General features: G+C 37.2%; 1 long non-coding RNA gene across 1 annotated transcript; it reads right to left on the reverse strand.

Moving 5' to 3' along the window:
• Nucleotides 1-1921: 1921 nt before the first annotated feature.
• LOC134600718 (uncharacterized) lies at nucleotides 1922-17452 on the reverse strand. The gene is made up of 3 exons (XR_010090357.1): nucleotides 17265-17452; nucleotides 5169-5297; nucleotides 1922-1986 (listed from the first exon to the last, which is right to left on the reverse strand). It is a non-coding gene; the product is annotated as an uncharacterized LOC134600718 (long non-coding RNA).
• Nucleotides 17453-17482: the final 30 nt, after the last annotated feature.

Genomic DNA, 17482 nt, shown 5'->3' on the forward strand with positions numbered 1-17482 from the left:
AAAGGGCAGGTTTGTATTTCAGTGTAGGTTCATAAAACATATATGTGTATAGCTAATAAGCCGCATGCTCTCTATGGTAGATGGTTATTCAGTAAAGTGTCCGCATACAATTTTAGTTTGTAAAGGTTTGGACTGATATATATCCGGACTTGTTGCACGTCAATAGCTGTGTTCAATATTTGCAATTACAATTATTTATATAGTGCCAAAATATTCCTCAGCGCTGTACAATAGTAATCAAGACAAACATTTAATCCAAACAAAACATGTATGATATATGGTAAAGAGGGCCCTGCCTAAACAATCTTCTAACCTAAAGGGTAGTGTTTCAGTGAGTGTGTGTGTGTGTGTGTGTGTCAGTGAGAGTGTGCCAGTGAGTGTGTGTGTGTCAGTGAGTGTGCTTGTCAGTGTGTGTCTGCATGTGTGTCTGTGTGTGTGTCAGTGAGTGTGTCAGTGAGTGTGTGTGTCAGTGAAAGTGTGCTTCAGTGAGTGTGTTAGTGTGTGTGTGTGTCAGTGAGAGTGTATCAGTGTGTGTCAGTGAGGGTATGTCTGTGTGTGTGTCTGTGAGAGTGTGTCAGTGAGTGTGTGTGTCAGTGTGTGTGTGAGTCAGTGAGAGTGTGTGTCAGTGTGTGTGTGTGTGTCAGTGAGAGTATGTCAGTGTATGTGTAGAGAGCATAAGGGGGGGGGGGGGTCCGGCCCCTCTTTGATTTTTGCACCAGGGACATGTGATTCCAAGTTACACCCCTGTGCAGGAATAAATGAAACCCATACTTATAGAACTTTTTATCCTGAAATGTGATCATTTGGACTGTATTGATATTCTTATCCAGGAATAGGCACTTCTGCACTCCCGATGTTGTGGACTACATCTCCCCTAATGCTTTGCCAGCGTTATGGCTGTAAGTGCATTATGGGTGATGTAGTCCATACCACCAGGAGTGCCAAAGGTTGCCTACCCCTGTTACACTGTTTATACTAAACCTTATCGAATAGGGCTGTAACACACAATAGAAGGGTTCTACTCAAGGGCCCTATAGGTTCATTTATGTCACAGTTTAAGCATGCATAACATGGCAAGCACAGGTGTTATTTGGTATATTCAATAAGGAGGTGAAATGACACATTTACTAGTCAAGAAAGCGAAAGAAACAAGTAAATATTAGATTCACAGACTGCTCGGATCCTTGTGTAACGCCATAGTTTCTTGGCCTTTGATCCATCTGGCTGTAACATAACAGGCAGAGGTATAACAAAATAAAAAGCTCTTTCAGGTCGCTCAGTCTGTGTGAGGTTAGCAGCTACAATAGTCGGAGTGGTGTCATGATTGTGCTTGCTAGACAGCTGCACCACTCCCATACAAGAGTCGTAAAGATATTGCCATGGCCTTGACAGTAACGAACCTCTTCATTTCCTGACGGCTTGCTACTTTTAGTTTTTTAGCACAACCTATTGTTCTGGGTGTGCTTTTCCTATGAAATATGCTTCTACCTTGCTCTTACACTTTCTGTAATTCCTTGATGCATTTGTAACAAATAAAATATCTCTATTCTACCGTACAATTTTATCTCCTCTCCTCCTTTGTTCCATATTGAAACAGAAATTGACCATCTAAGTCTCACGATAGGTTACAATGTATTGATTTAAATGCCAAAGGTGGATAAGCAGTATAACTAGAAACACTTTATTTGGAGCATGCAGACATTTAATGTAATGTCCACAAATTACTAATGGCAACGTGTATAAAAGGGCCTCTGGACCCTAACCAGAGATGTCGCCTTTGGTGATGTTTGCAAGATAAAGACCCCTGAAAGTGACAAATCCATTTTAAGGAAAAAAAAATACTGAGCATTAAACTTACCTAACAAATACAGTACACATGATGACAGTATGATTGTGAGTACCAATGTCATGATAAGCACTGTCGTCTTCTCTTTCCGGAATCCTGACTAAGCACAACGGAGAGATCTCCTTCTTCAGACGATTCTACTAAAAACGGACAAATGGCACCATTACTTTTAAAGGAACAGAGTATTCGTGAGGTTAGTAAAAAAGTTCTAGTGCTAATTTTTAAAGAATTACCTTTTGCTCAACTAAATCCCTTGCTCAATTTTATTGATTGCCTTTGCTCTCAGAATAGACTAGCTGCCATGATAAACAGTTTTCTCTTATAGGAAACAATTTACTTACTTCTAAGATAGACTGTGTGACCAAATGCATACAGTTACATATTTACATTTTGTGCTGCCCGCCCAGACTGGTCTATGCACGCACCACAATGTACACCTTCTTCACAGTCTCACTTAAACTCTCTCCTTGTAAGTGTTTATGTAGTGTCTGTGAATGAGTATGTATGTGTGTATGTGAATAATGAATGGGAATGCGTTTGTATGTGTGTCATGTGTACATACATTATCATGGCAACTAGAATGGGAGTACTGGCATGGAGGTTTTTGTCAAACCATTGTTCTCGAAATTAAGAGTGGTAGATGTGTATGTGTCTGTTTGTAGGAGTGAGACAACAGGTAGGAATTGAGTAGAGCGTTTCCTAGCAAGGCAATGTGTGAATTTGTGAATTGGCTGGTGGCCTGTGCACTCAGTGCTTAATGGACCTGGATTGGACCACAGCAATATTTCCGAGTGGACTACAGTATCTGAGTCTGCTAGACTCCAGTAAGTGTGTATTATATACCTAAAGTTGTTTGTGACCACAGATTGAGATGAAACGCTGATCGTGACATACATAAGACATGCACTTGTTATTGGGGGCAATGGAGTCCGTGGGAAACAGTGTGTGCATTTCGTAGGCATGGATAGATCTGTGCATGTCCCATCATAGTGTGCCGGTCATAATGGTGGAAGTTGCAGGGATATTTATGATGTAACAGCTTGCAACTCCAGCAGTCTTTATCTGTCAAAAATGTGGCAAAATTTACATGAATAAGGGCCATCAACACTGAGACCTGTAAAAACTCAATTCATTTGTATTTGCCTGCAGGACAAAAGTTTCCAGCCCTGACTATGTGTGAGAATTAATATGAAAGTCTGCATGTAAGACATCTGTCAGATTAATTGTGAAGATATGACTATGTGTGTATTTTTCTTTTTTCTTAGTAACAAAGAAATATATATATAAAACAGTTCTGTCACTTAAGGATAAAATCTTTATGAAATAGTAATGTTGACTGAATTGAAGTTTCCTTGAAATTCCATTGCAAGTGAAAGATGTCAAAGCCGTGACAAAGCCATGTCTGACAAAAGTTAGACAAAAGGCTCAGCTTCTACTGTCAAGTTTTCTCAATTCACACCACACAGGTATGATGTGTGTACACACACACACACACACACACACACACACACACACACACACACTGGCTGTACATATGAACCCCTGCATTCACACACATGGAAATACTCCCCAGCATTCCAAAACACAAACATACACACTCTACACAAAAACAACCCTTTATCCACAAGCACATAACCATACACACAAATATACAAATACACCCTTTATTCACACACACTTACATAGAATTGCGTATGGGAATATGAGATGGTATAAGTAGTAACATGGCATGTGTGCCTTCGATAAGGAATATGGGATGTCATGACATGTTGGATAAGTTCGCAACGTATGCGTTCGGTTTCGGCTTTATTGCAGTTAGTCTAAATTTAGGCCAATCGGTAGTTTGACTGAGTTTTTATATATCTGCAAAATGCAATATAGAGGTATAACCGAGAAACTGACTAGCTCAATGGACAAGTGTGTTCCTTTGCTTCGGGATTCAAAGTTCTGCCCATGACCCCCCCCCCCAAAAAAAAAAGATAGGTAGGGGACAGTCACTAAATGCTGATTTTATTCACAGATTAAGTGAGAAGTGACCAACAGAGTGAAAAGAAAAAGGTGCAATAAATAATATATTTAATAAGTAAATATAATATATGGTTCTAGCTACTGCCAGCAAAATCCACCAGCTCAATCCACCTTATCATTATGCTGATCGAAACTAGCTCACAAATTGGACTGGATTGAGACCACCCAATCTAAGGAGCATAGGGCTTCCCTGTTTCTTCTATATAGTGTGAGTCCTATGTTCAGTCTCAAAACTCCTAACAAAAGGCCCTTATTTATTAAACTTTCCAATGTATTACCTGGTATTATTTGAGGATCCTGACAATAATTTTTCCAAAATGCATTTTTTTTTTACCTGTTTATTATTACATATTGTTTTCCTTTTATTTTAGTTTTGTTTTTCTAAAATTTTATACAGGCTTCTGTGATCACAGCGCTACGGAATATGATGGCGCTATATAAAAAATAAAATAATAAAAGCAAATAATAATAATAATAATAATAAGTATTGTAACCACACCAGCCATTGTATCTATTTGCTTTGATTAAGACAATAAAATGTTTTGAGGAAAAAGACAGATAGACAGTTAGATAAGCAGACAGATATAGATGATAGATCGATAGATAGATCGATAGATAGATAGATAGACAGACAGATATAGATGTTTTTACTGCTTTTACTACTTCTCTTGTTTCCACTATTGGTTACTTTGGAGAAAATCCAGATGAGCCGAACCATCGTATGAACAAGTGTCGCAGATCAAATTTCCTATTCTGAAAAAATGGTTTGGCCGAACGATATTTTTCCACCATGCACACATCTATTAACTTACATTCACTGCATGCTATATTATCCATCTCCAATGTCATGCCGTCTCATATCCCTTCCCAACACAACGTATCTTACCTCCACATTCCATGCCATCTTACCCGCCTTCTTAGACCCATACATTCTCTCATTCACTATGTCATTATCTTCCACCCCAATTTCCTCAACCTAACTTGTGCTATTGGTTTAATGAAAGCCACTTCCTATCACATTTATAATACAACTTTAATAAAAGTGATCTGTGTATGGAGCAGTAACTAGTGCTCACAAAGACTGTGGCAGTTAAGAGCAACCAAGGCCAGTTGGAGAGTGTCTAAGAAGGCACATGGGGCTAAGCAATAGCACATGTGAGGCTCCAGCCCACAAGCCCCACCCTTAGCAATACCACCAGGTAGGACTGAGGAGCAAAGTAGTTTATTAGTAGGTTCTATTATTCTAGCAACGTGCAATTTACCTGACTTTGTCCCCATTATGTAGTGCACTTACCTAATACATCTTGAGTGTCATTGGTACACAGTTTAAGTTTGTTTAAATTGTTTAGAGAATCAGCTACATACAGTTTTCTCTCTTCACTAATCTCCTGGAAGGTGATGTTCAAAGGTTTATTCATTATACCTAGAAGTTAAGCACTTTTGTGAAATTATCAGCAGCAATAAAAGGCAAGACACTGTAAATTAATAAAAATAAATTTCAAAATAGTTTCGTATTTATGGTATTTTGTTCCCATTAGTTTCTTTTTCTTTTGCATGTCATAATCTGTACACATTAGTGTATATTAGTATATTTGTCCAGATTTGGGGAGTATCACAATCCTAGAAGATGCATGTCCTTTGGTTGCTACAGGTAACATATTACAAGGAGCACATCACTCTTTTGCAGATAAAATGTTTTAAAAATCTGTATGCTGAGCCAGTAAGTGTTTGATTTTTCTCTTTACCCGGCCTAAACAGATACACAGACAACTTTGTGCAAAAGTATAAACATTATTGGAGTGTTTTCATCAAAAATATATTTAGTCATACGTACGCTATAGATTCATGTGCAGGGCTGGTTTAAAATTAGAAAAAAATCTAATTTGTATTGATTTATATCACTTTAGTATAAGCCTCTCATAAAGTTCAATTTAATTTTATTTCTTTTAAGTTTTCAATGTTGAATACTTTGTCCAAGAAGAGTCTAGGCTACATGATACAGAAAACATTTTTTTTTCAGTATAAATTCAGATGGGTAACTTAGGAGAGAAAATCCACAGTTCTCAAGGGGTACGCTGTCTTATTCTCAGCATGGCATACCCCTCTTATTTTGCAAATGGCAAAAATGTAAAAATACTGCTTTGTTTCCGAAAGGCACTACCTATCTATGAAGATAAACCCTTTGAAAATATATAACCTGTTTTTAAACTAAAAAAAAGCACAACATGATGAGATAATTATGTTATTATTTTAAAAGTGACGAGATATTTCACACTAATTCTTTATTGGTTTTAAGCAAACATTCAATTTGAAATACAATGTCGGTGACTGGTATATCCAAGCTTTATTGATCTACTATGGTCCTTCCAGATGCTTTATAAAAATATTAACATTTTGCTTCCTGAGATCTATAAGCAATATAACCAACATAATGCCTTAAAAGTAAATAAAGCTCTGGGGCCTGACGGTATCCACCCACGAGTACTTAAGGAGCTAAGTGGGGAAATAAGTGGACCTCTGTATTTAATTTTTCAAGATTCTTTTGTTTCAGGTATTGTACCGGAGGATTGGAGGAAGGCAGATGTTGTTCCTATATTTAAAAAGGGTTCAAAATCCTTGCCTGGAAATTATAGACCTGTGAGCTTAACTTCTGTGACTGGGAAATTATTTGAACGGCTATTAAGGGATAATATTCAGGAATTCATTGGGAAGAACTGTGTTATTAGCAATAATCAGCATGGTTTTATGAAACATAGGTCATGTCAAACTAACCTAATTGCATTCTACAAAGAAGTAAGTAGAAATATAGATCAGGGTGTTGCAGTGGATTTGATCTACTTGGATTTTGCCAAGGCATTTGATACGGTTCCTCACAATAGGTTAGTCTTCAAACTAAAAGAAATTGGTTTAGATGAATATTCTTGTTCTTGGGTAGAACATTGGCTTATGGATAGAGTACAACGAGTTGTCATAAATGGTAAATTTTCAAGCTGGACAAAAGTGGTAAGTGGTGTCCCTCAGGGTTCTGTTTTGGGACCGCTTCTATTTAACATATTTATAAATGATCTTGAAACGGGCATTGGAAGCCATGTATCAGTGTTTGCAGATGACACAAAACTTTGTAAAGTAATAAAATGTGAGCAGGATATTGCCTTGCTGCAGAGGGATTTGGATAGATTGGGGGACTGGGCACTAAAATGGCAGATGTATTTAAAATTTAATGTAGAAAAATGCAAAGTTATGCACTTCGGGGTTAAGAATGCACAAGCAATTTACACCCAAAATGGTAGTGAACTAGGGATAACCACACACGAGAAGGATTTGGGAATTGTTATAGACAATAAATTAGGTAGCAATATGCAATGTCAATCTACCGTTGCTAAGGCCAGTAAGGTTTTGTCGTGTATAAATTCTCGAGATGAAAATGTAATTTTGCCTCTTTATAAATCGCTGGTAAGACCACACCTTGAATATGCTGTGCAATTTTGGGCACCTGTTCTAAAGAAAGATATCATGGCACTAGAAAAAGTGCAGAGACGAGCTACAAAATTGATAAAAGGAATGGAGCATTTTAGTTATGAAGAAAGGTTAAAAAATTTAAATCTCTTTAGTTTGGAAAAACAGCGCCTGAGAGGGGATATGATAACATTATACAAATATATTTGGGGCCTGTACAAACCATTATCTGGAAATCTATTCATAAACAGGGCTATACATAGGACACAAGGTCACACATTTAGGCTTGAAGAAAGGAGATTTCATCTAAGGCAAAGAAAAGTTGTTTTACAGTAAGAGCAATAAGAATATGGAATTCTTTGCCTGAAAAGGTGGTTTTGTCAGAGTCTATACAGATGTTTAAACTTCAATTGGATAAATACTTGCAAAAACATAACATACAGGGATATGATTTCTAATTAGTGGGGTAATAGCTGCTTGATCCAAGGAGACATCTGACTGCTATTTTGGGGTCAAGAAGGAATTTTTTCCTAGTTTGTTGCAAAATTGGAAGCGCTTCAGACTGGGTTTTTTGCCTTCTTTTGGATCAACAGCAAAAGCATATGTGAAGAAGGCTGAACTTGATGGACCCAAGTCTCTTTTCAGCTATGTAACTATGTAACTTTGTTTCCAAAAGGTCTCCATTTGACGTGTAAAGGTCTATGGCACAGGACTTCATCTAAAGCAATTGTCACAATGTAATTAATGAGTGGCCGATGGCATCTAAGTATCATAAGAATCTATCGCGGTGAAACTTATATATTTCTTTATACTCAACATTATTTAAAGTTTTAAGATATCCTATTTGAACATTGACTGTCATTTATCAAACAAATAGAACTCATTCTGTTGATATGACTTAAAAGTCTAAATGTTATGGTGACTTTGAAATGTTTGATCCAGTGCTACTTGCACCATCTCCAAATGATATGACTACTTTGAAGTATTATTTGGATATGCATACATATTGATTGCTTTCATTTTCTTGACTGATTTGTTCTGCACACAAAAAGAGAGAAATTCTCAAGGCAAACAAGTTAATCTAGCACAAGCTTTGGGGAATATCAGGCTATCTGAAAGCAGTCAAGTGAAGCTACCATGACTGATGAAGCTATAGGCTTTTCGTGAGAGCTGTGGGTAAACATCAGAAACATATGGGAAAATCCGTGTGATTGATGCCAAGATCAAACTGATGTCGTCCAACGAGAGGAAGAAAAATGACATTATGAGATAATGGTGATTAGGAATTTATTCTGATAAATGGCAATATATATCAAGTAGAAAGACTTTAATCTGTTCATAGCTTTACTAAAATGCACTCTAAGCAGTGTGACAGTAATAAAAAGTAATATGTGAAATGATATATCAACAAATTGTTCTATTCTGCAGTGCTGTACGAGTTAGTATTTATTTATGCTCGTGTTTTTCGTCATTCTGCACGTTGATGCACTAGAACCTGATGCTGTTTAAACTGGCGCAGTAGCAAAGTTATGTCAAAAATGCAATTCACTAAGTGGGATAAGTTTCTGTCAATGCCTAATGTAAAGGTTTTTTTTTGGCTCACGAGAACTCAATAAGAAAGCACTGAAAATTGTGACATCTGTTGGTATATTTTATATGTTGTGGTTTCATTGGCACCAAAAAAAAAGGTTTACTGGAGTAAATGATGAGACTAGTGTGATCAGCCATAAGGTCTTACAAGGCAAGTAACGCCTGTAAAATGAATTATTCAGTGCCATTAAGTAGAGTAGAGTGATAGACTAACTTCCCCTGTGGCCCACTCTTCTGAGGCCTACGGGGGTTAATCCTTAAAGGATCTATTATTGAATCTGCCCTTGAACACCCAAATGCCTAGGCTCCTGGGTCATTATCTCGGTATTATGTAAGATGTTCCTGTTGATTTAATATTTGTATCTATGTGTACAGCTATATATAGTATATAAAAGCTATTCTCACCTTAAATGCACAGTCTGTGCGGAGCTCTATATGGGTGCAGATGGATTTTTTTTCTCCAATGCGTTTTCCTTCCTGTTTTTTTTTTTGCAAATGTAGTCTAGTTATTTTCTTGATGGGTTGATGAGTTGTAATATTTTTGTTATTATTTGTCCTCTTTTGGTTGAAGAAAGAAAACCACATAAAGAAGATCTTCAATCAAGACTTCAAATGACAAGTAGAAAAAAATTATTTTTACAAAATGCATTTCCTTGCCTCTATTGAATTTTATTAGTGTCTGAGGGATAAGTAGCAATATTTAGGTGTGGCTTGAGGTCCCCTCAAACAAAGGCAGGGGTTTCACCGCATGGGCTGAGCAGACTGGGTTCATGTCATTATAGTGGTTATTCTTATGGATTCATTTTATTAAGATGCCATAATAAGGCACAGGGTCTGGGCATCTCCTGGGGCTTTTAACAAGTCAACATTATAATCTGCCAGATCCTTTAATTGAGCCATTCATTGTAATAAGGTGGCCCTAGAGACTGAGCATCTTTTAGACCCCTTTTTATAATACACCACCTCACACCTTCCCCCCCTCCCCCCATCCCAACCACTGTGTGTATATCTGTGTGCCAGTGTGTGTGTGTGTATCTGTGTGTCAGATATACAACTGGCACATACAAGCACAGATGTACACACCTTGACACACACCGGCACATTAAAAAAAACAAAAACGGCACAATTGTAATTTTTTTTTCGGGGGTGGGGAGTTTTCCACGATGTTGATACACTATGTCAAAGGGTTCCACGGGAACAATTTATTGGGAACGCCTGAACTAGATAATACAGAGGAATTTCTCAGGATCACATAAGCATTATAATTTAGTGCTAGCGTACAAACATCTCCATACATGTGATAATAGAAAATGTGATACATGTATTAATACTGTTACTGTATAAAGAAATTACAGAAACATGCTCAGAATGGGGATAAATCTTCTACTCGTATTTGTGATTTTTTTTGTTTTGTTTTATTATTGAAAGTCTTTGTAAAAAAAAAGGTTACTGAGTTATAACAAGAAAATTGTATCAAGCAGCGTTATTACATCTATGGAGACATGGACACTTTGTCTTCAAAGCTTAGGAGGTCCTCAAGCAATTGCTCTCTTACTGGGGAGTTTATGTAGATAAAGCTTCATATTGGGTACTAATGACATGGGCTTGCATATATTTGGTATTTTCAGACATGAGGACCATGTGGGTCTATGACATTTTTATCATGCAGTATAGAATATGAAATAAAAAATAAGACTTTCTGTGTCTGCCCGATCCTGGTTACTGCGAGAACACAGGTGGGTTATGGTCCTGGTGCCTAAAAGGAAAAGTGGATGGAGAGTTCTGATGGTTCTGGCTGAAAGATTTTGTTCTCAACCAGTGAGTCAGAGCAAATACAGCAGAACCACTGAGGAAATTAAGATATAATTAAGAAAATGATTGCAATAGTAAAGGTCTTTTTTGTCATGTAGAGATCTGTAGCGCTTAGGGAAAATATTATAGTATTAGGTGGGAAGATTGGTGGTGGTTGTTGGGTAAGTAGGTCCAATATGAATACCTGTGAGTAAGAGGTGGTGAACTTAGAAAGCTAGATGCAAGACTAAGGTAGGATTGGTCCGTTCCAGAGAGGCCTGAATTCTACTTACAAGAAGCTCAAAAGAAAAGAACAGGGGAGCCACTTTGGGCATTAAATTGTCATGAACTGAAGAGCGATAGAGATGGCAGAATCCCAACTCAGGCTGAAGATGGATTCTAAAATCTTTGGACATATTCAGTATGTTCTTGCTTGCATACAATGACTGTTCTTTTTGGAATTATCTGACTCATGTGAAGCCAGGAATAAAGCAGATGCATATCACCAAAGAATCTCAAGACAACCACTTATTAGTAAAATGGCACTCCACATTCGAGTCTGAAATCAGAAAAACTGTCATGATTTTTATTTACCTCCTTTATCGTCCCCTTTTCTCCTGCCTTTGCTGCCTTTTTGAGTGATCACTCGTTATCCTACCAAAGATCTGCTCAGGTTAATTAAGGAGACGGGAACACTGCCGTGAAAGCTGCCCAGCCATGCACTCCTGATTTTGGGTTTTATAACTTCTAATTCCGACCCAAGAGCATTTAAAATTGCAAATAATAACAATAACAAAAATACATTCATAAAGAAAAATGTAAAGATTAAATAATGCTCTGGTTGCTAAAAGAAAAATCTAGAACAGATCAGGGCACCAAAACATACCTTTTTGTTTTCCAGTGACTACTTAACTGTCTTGTTACAGTTAGAATATTCGCTTCCTTCAGTAGGGTAGACGGGAATAATAAGAAACTATATAAATAAAAATGCTACAATAGGTATACGTTTTAAACATTCCAATCTGTAGTGGAAATGTTTCCTTGTGGATCTGGTGGGACATTTCTGTTTTATTTTTATTTTATATTAATGTTTAGTTTTGCTATTATCTGAGCCTCCGGAGATTTAGTGTGATAATTCATTTCTATTGTGAAATCTTGGTGTACAATATAACGAAGCCCAACTTTTTTCGGCAGATTTACATCAACTTTATTATGATTTAGCAGACAGGAAAGATTTAAAAGAAAATGTTTTCAAACTCTTTAAAGCAAACTGCATAAATTCATTGCGGATTATTGATTTTATCTTCGGCAAGCCGCCTCGCAGTAAATATTTAAGTCACATCCTTGAGTGAATTTATTTAGTAATAAATCTTGAAAACTAATATTATTCCTCAATTATTAGCAGACAACAATAATGGAAATGCTTGGAATAAAAATATAATAATCCTGAATGCATTTTATCTCTCCAATTTATTTCTTAGGAGGACCGCGTCTCATCCACAAACACAGGCTGGAGCATCGGCCCTATGAAATAATGAAACACGTACAGGAATATTTATTTTAATTTAAAATTTAAGGCCAAAGTAGCCAACTTGGAAAAAAAAAGTCCTCTATGCTTCCAATTCGGCTACTTTGGCCTTAAATTTTAAATTCACCTTGAATTTTCCAACAATTCTCACGTTAGTAAATATCACAGTCAGGGTTATTTATTTAAGTGAGAATTCAGAATGAATTCAAAGTTAATTTCAATAGTTCAAAGCTGACTTAGAGACTACTTTGACCTTAAAAATGCCCAATTCACTTTGGATTTACCTTGAAGTTTCATTTAGTGAACACTTACAGGGGTATTTACTAAAGGGAGAATTGAAAGTCAATTTCAAATTTCAGAATTCAAAGTCAATTTCAAATTTTAGAATTCAAAGCCAACTTTAAAATGGCAGGAGTCTGTATGTTCAGTCTTTCTGCTTGAAACGCTGTACACCTAGAGATATACTCCTGTTGTGTCCAGGCTGCCGAATGTCAATTCCGTGCAGATTATTGTATACGTCTGTTGTCAGCGCCCTCTGTGTGCTGGCAGCAGACGTGACAATCATGTTGTCTGTAAGGGGAAGCTAACTATCCTCTCACTTCCTTTCTAAATAAATAGAATTTTTTTGGTTTGTTTTTTTTTTTAATGAAAATTCTTCTCTGCCTTCTCACTCCCCATTAAGAGGAAAAACAAAAAACAAAAATCTCAGAGGCAAAAAAAAGATCTTGTATTGGAAGACAGAGAAGGGCCTGCCCCGACACTGGATTATAGGTAAGTTTAATAGCTTTTTTTGACTTAGTAAACTAAATCTACTAAGGAACATGCTAATATTAAAAATAAATATATATATATATGTATTTTTTTTAATGTATTTTTTAAATTCCTTATTTTATTCGTGCATAGGATAAACAAGCAGGTTTGCACTGCCGCACAGCTGGTGCAAACCGATCATCAGACAAAGTATAGCAGTTGTGTGATATCATAAAACATTGCACGTTTTTGTTATTGAGAATAAGCTAGATTAAACCTAATGCCTATATGTCATATAAGTGAGTTTGAAGTATTGAGGTATGTCATGGGTAACCTAGACATAAGGGTGTCTGAGCAAATCAGGTATCTTAAGTAGGTAACAAGCTAGGTGGTCGACTGTGAGAACTTGTGAGTGAAACCACTGGGGTGTGATTCACAAGATTGGAGGTATCTCTCAGTAGGTACAGGAAAATAAAACATAACAAAACATAGTATAAGGAGAAGACACAGCATGGTCTTAGCATCTTAATATAGCCTCGACAAGGTAAGTATTAGGCCCCTATCTGCCCAAGTGGTTCTAGCACACACAAGCCAGACCAGCTAATCTGAGCAGAAACAGTTATCATACATTTGTGTCCTGATAATAACATGTCATTAATGATACTGCCAAACAGGCTAGAAATTCACAGGGAAATAACAACTGAACTGGACACACTAGCATATTGCCGTACTGCCTATCTTATATACTGCATAAATTATATACTAAGGTAAGCCATAAAAGTAAACTAAGGCAAAAAATAAAAATAACAGCATTGTTGATGGTGAGGTATGAAGGTGTAGGTTGATGTGAGCCAGCAATAGGAATATCCTGGAATAGCACTGGTCATCTGCCCAACTGAGAGAGTCCCGTGTCAGCCAATGCCTAGATTCGGAAAGTCACTGAGAAGAACGGGAAGTGAGGCAAGACGGGAGTGAAGTAGGGCATCCATCCAGCCCCAGGCCGTGATGAAAGCCCACATCCTGTAGCCACGAACTCGGTTACAGGAAATGGCGATAGTTTCCAGTGGTACGTCGCCGCAAGCAGCCGTGTGTCCTCCGCCTCCATGGCCAATGCAATGGGAGTAGCTCCCCTCTGGCCCTCAGCCCAGTAAGGCCATATTTGGGTGACATAGAAGCTTGTGAGAATGTTTTGCCCAGAGGGGGCCCAGTCACCTCACCCCTCTCGTCTTCCTGCTTTTCTTTCTGGTTCGGAGTCTGTGCCATCTCAGAACGTGCTGCTAGTCATGCCCAGAAGCGAAAAACCTCATCTAAGTGTGATATCATGTGCTCAACTGTATCATGTTGGGCCTTCATGGGTTGTGACCGCTCACATGCATGAAGTGATGGCACATCCGCCATCTTTGTGCAGTATGTTGCTGTTGTGGTGCACTTGTGCAGAGTTGGTTGCTAGAAGGCAGCTGTGGTAAGTTGTGCAAGTCAGCGGGTCAGCGGGTACTGGGATAACCCCCACCGGTCCAAGGAAGGAGGCAGCTAGTTTCGGGGATCACACTTCCAGCCAGAGAGCCGGGAGAGCGGCCGACTCTCCTCGGCCCACACTCAAGTAGGCCGCAAAGCTTTGATTCGGGCAGGCCAGTGAAGGGGAAACTCACAAGAGGTATCCCCAGGTACACTGGTGCCTCAAGGGAATGAGGGTCAAGTACTGTGGTCCAAAAGATTCGAGTGGCCCGGGTATAATCCCTAGTTTCAGTGCCAGACACAGGAGCTCCTGCTGAGAATGTCTGGTCTGCTTGTCAGTCAGGCTCCGCCCCCAAATATATGTATTTTTAATGTCCGTGTTCTCTTTTAAATTGACTTTGTCAATTTATTTTATAATTATCCTCATATTGTTTCATCTAAAACTCCCCAGTTTTACACTTATCTCTTTCACCATGAACTTTAATTTTGTTTCATTAGATGCTACAGAATTGTATTCTGTAAACATGAGAAGGACAATCATCTGGACCTGTAAGAGTGCATATGTCTGATGGCTTGTGCGAGGGGGGATATGGTGTTCCGATAAGCTCAACGGCATGTTTGTCAAACTCAAAAATTCCCAGTTGCAGTTTACCACCAAAGATGACCCACCGAGATGGAATGTCTTCAAGGTGCGATCCGTCAGCGAGGTACTGCAATCAAAGGGCATGTACACTATTTAATGCATTAAATACCGTGACATAGGACCAAAAAAAAAAATGAGAAAAGAGGGCGTGACGAAAGAGAAAATAACCTGTCAATCAATGTGCGTAGAGTGACGGATTATGGGAAAATTAATTTGGCGACGAGGGTGAGAGCTTATGCTTTTGTTTTGGAGCAAAGAAGATCAAACACCACATGCAAACTCATACAATCTACGCATGCATAAAACGTGCAAAACACACAATGAACTTTAACACATGCATTATTTACTTCATGGAGAAACTCTGCACACTGCTTATAAATAACATACATTACACAGAGAGGCCAACACATCACATACATAGCACATATCACACTCTACACAGGTATTACGTACATCACACAATTCACATGCACAACAAAATCAGTTCCTATGCAAGTCACTGACTGCACACACACATAACACACATCACACTCATTATATCATGTGCATAGCACAGCATTCCACACATGCATTACACACCCATCATACACAAATCAAACACTAGACACGCAAACCGAACTACAGACACCATTTATCACATATGCACAGCACACATAATACAAATTAATAATGATCTTGCATAATCATCACCCACTCTAAACATGCATAATTCCAGTCAAATACACAGATCTCACACATATCAATATACATGTCAATTACAAATACCACACATCAATTTTACATATAACACACACACACACGCGAATCACATACATTACCTATATATCTCTATGGGCTGTGGATAAATCAACATATGTAATGCATATACTGTTTTCTTTTTTGGAGGAGGGAAAATAGTCTGCAAAGCCTAGGCAGCACACAATCAATATATGTTTTATATATAGATCACAGACCCTAATTTGGTGCTTGCACGATAGGTGCTGCTGTGCTAGCATGTAGTTATGTAACTGGTGTGAAACATATGGATGCAGAAATATATCAGTTTTCTATGTGAACCCAATCCCCCCCAGTGAATCTCAAAATGTGACAATATTTACAGAAATGGAATATTTCAGGGATTTAATACCGTTGGACAATGCATTTTCCAACCTATTCATTATTGTTGTGCTGTTTAGCTTGAATAAATTGAAGCAGTTAGCTAATGTTTATAACTACAGATAAAATGTCTCTCACCTATTTAAATTTTTTTTTAAATGCCAACAGAAAATAAAATTAAATTCAATTACAAATAATTAAAATTTATATAAATATATACATTAAATGTAAAAATTTAAATTACATAGATACTGTATTTTAGTGATCGTTCACAGTTTTACAGGAGTTGACATATGATCAAATCATTTTGAAAATATTGCATTATTAACAGTCCTTGCATTATTCGACTTAAGTCGTCAATCTGTGTTCGCCTTAATAAATTAGTAGGTTTGATAAAGAGAAGTACTCTTAAAACACAGTACTCTTAAAAAACAGTTAATCCTGTTCTATTGAGTGTATTCTAAATCCTAGCAAGAAAACAGTTCTTTTTATGTTCAAATAGAAGCTGAGGAATATAACGTCTCTTATAAATTAAAGTAAAGTTAGACGTGAACAATTTCAAAAGACTATCTTTCAATGAAAACACACACACGGGGCTTTTCAAAGTCTTTGTAAGTTTTAGGACAAAACAGGCACTCTGAAAAAAAATGATGGAATGGTTGACATTTTTCTTTAACTCTGTTTCTTTACAATTCCCAAGTGAATATATTCCAGCGTAAATCAGACGATTGTCTATTCTTTTAAAGATTAAAAAAATCTTGGAAATCTAATTTATAACTTTTTAAGTTTGCCTTCCGTCGTTGGGAGTGTTATAGAGAGATTTAGTTTAAAATATTTAACAACAGAAAATTCCAAATAAAAATATGCAAATTAGCTACTTGCAATTGTAACGTGTGAACACCCCTTAAGAATGCAACATCTCCTAAAATATAATTTAAGCACAATATACGGCAATTATTATAATATGTAAAGGAATATGCAATCACATCCTAGATACTTTCAACACACACATGAATAAGTAAACTCTGACATATCATTTTCCTTCTTCTATTTCTGGTACATGCAGAGTACAAAATACTTACCGTGTTGTAATGTAGTCTATTTTAGAATTGTGGGCGATCCAAAGTGTAAAAATAAATTTAAAGAAATTGCATAAAAATGCATAAACATAAACAAAAAAATGTAATGCAATTTATAGAATTAATGTAGACCTACTCATCTACTGTCAAACTATTTAATCTGCTACTCGCAAGCAATAGATGGTTTATTTCTGAACAAAACTCCCAGTGCCTCCAAAGTT

Source organism: Pelobates fuscus, chromosome 3, assembly GCF_036172605.1.
Source record: "Pelobates fuscus isolate aPelFus1 chromosome 3, aPelFus1.pri, whole genome shotgun sequence".
NCBI lineage: Eukaryota > Metazoa > Chordata > Amphibia > Anura > Pelobatidae > Pelobates > Pelobates fuscus.